The sequence below is a fragment of the Neofelis nebulosa genome, chromosome 4 (genome assembly GCF_028018385.1).
Source record: "Neofelis nebulosa isolate mNeoNeb1 chromosome 4, mNeoNeb1.pri, whole genome shotgun sequence".
Taxonomy (NCBI): domain Eukaryota; kingdom Metazoa; phylum Chordata; class Mammalia; order Carnivora; family Felidae; genus Neofelis; species Neofelis nebulosa.
Genome location: NC_080785.1, coordinates 11,843,022 through 11,845,021, shown reverse-complemented (window position 1 = coordinate 11,845,021; position 2,000 = coordinate 11,843,022). Strand labels below are relative to the sequence as shown.

The window sequence follows — 2,000 nt, the reverse complement described above, 5'->3', positions numbered from 1 at the left end:
GTTCTCTGATTACAGATCTTTCCACAAGGATCTGACTTTTCCCAATATTTCCTTTTGTAATAAATGTACCATTTTTCATTATGATGGGATTAGTTGGCATATGTAAAGTAGCTTTAAAAAACTTTCCAACCAAATTTTCTTCATTGTTTATCACTTTACCTACCATTGTCACCTACCAAACTCTGCTTGCTCTGGAATCTGAGGTAAGTTTGTAAGATGTGAGCTCCTAGAATTGCACTACATTATCTCCAGGCTTTAACAGGGTCTCCCTGAGACCACTTCCCATCCTTATGAAGGTTCTGGCCTGATTCTGATGCAGAGTGGATATGTTGGGATAAACCTTCCATCTTGGCCTGCGAATAGTCTGAAACATCTGGTAAAGGCTAGCCAATTGCATACAGTATGTATTCACTAAAAAGTTTCTTTGATTCAACGGATTCTCTTATCTCTGACCTTTTGCAGATTAATGATTCTCACATGTTTTTAATGGAAACAGATAACCAGACATGGGTGAGAGAATTTATTCTCCTCGGCCTGTCCAGTGACTTGTATGTGCAGGTCTTTCTCTTTGTTCTGTTCTTAGTCATGTACTTGGTGACAGTGCTGGGAAACTTCCTCATTGTTGCTCTGATCTGCCTGGACAGCCGACTCCACACTCCCATGTACTTCTTTCTCACCAACCTCTCCCTTGTTGATGTCTCTTATGCCACAAGCATCATTCCTCAGATGTTAGTGCATCTTCTTGCAGAACATAAAGCAATCCCATTTGTGAGCTGTGCAGCCCAGTTATTTTTCTCTCTAGGCTGGGGTGGGATTGAGTTTGTTCTACTGGCAGTGATGGCCTACGACCGCTATGTGGCTGTGTGCGACCCCCTGCGATACTCGGTCATCATGCATGGAGGGCTCTGCACTAGGTTGGCCATCACATCCTGGGTCAGTGGTTCTCTCAACTCTCTCATTCATACTGCCATCACCTTTCAGCTGCCCATGTGTACAAACAAGTATATTGATCACATATCCTGTGAAATTTTAGCTGTGGTCAGACTGGCCTGTGTGGACACCTCCTCCAATGAGATCATAATCATGGTTTCTAGCATCGTTCTGCTGATGACACCCTTCTGCCTGGTCCTCTTGTCCTACATCCAGATCATCTCCACCATCCTGAAGATCCAGTCCAGAGAGGGAAGAAAGAAAGCCTTCCACACCTGTGCGTCTCACCTCGCAGTGGTTGTCTTGTGCTATGGCATGGCCATTTTCACTTACATCCAGCCCCGCTCCAGCCCCTCTATTCTTCAGGAGAAGTTGATCTCTCTCTTCTATGCCGTTTTGACACCCATGTTGAACCCTATGATTTATAGTGTAAGGAATAAGGAGGTGAAGGGGGCCTGGCAGAAACTACTAGGGCAGTTATCTGGATTAACATCAAAATTGGCAACTTGATGAATCCTGAGCATTAGTTAGAGAAAGGAGCTTTGCCTGTGAGTTCTTTCACTTAACTCAGATATGGCAGGCATCACCTGCATTGTCCTGGCAACCAGGAAGGAGATGATGATACATGTCCTGGTGATGCTAGGTAGGAGGTTGAGTGGTTGGGTTGGGGTGTGGGCTGTGGGTATATTTTTATGTCACAGCAGCGTGTTCAGTGGAGTAGAGGAGTGAACTTCTCACCCTTACTCAGTTTTCATTCATATGCAGTAATTGAGACAATAGCATTTACCACTTACAATTACTGAGAGTAATTGAAGACAATGCAATTTACTGTTTTGATTAGTCACATTGTGATCAGTGACCTATTCATGAGTCTTGGAACACAGGTTTTTATTCATCCACATTTTGTAAAAGATTATCATATTTCCATTGGGAACAAAATCATTGTCAATTTGAAGACTCACTTAAAATGTAAGTATATGTAGCCATATTCAGTAATTGAGTCATTGTTCGAAGAAGAAAGTTGCTATCAAAGCTGATGAAGGTTTTTTGTGCTAGACCTACTACTGGAT

At 42.9% G+C, this 2,000-nt stretch overlaps 1 pseudogene; it reads left to right on the top strand.

The window, feature by feature from the left end:
* Positions 1-448: 448 nt before the first annotated feature.
* On the top strand, positions 449-1,502 carry LOC131508368 (olfactory receptor-like protein OLF3; annotated as a pseudogene).
* The last annotated feature ends 498 nt before the right edge of the window (positions 1,503-2,000 follow it).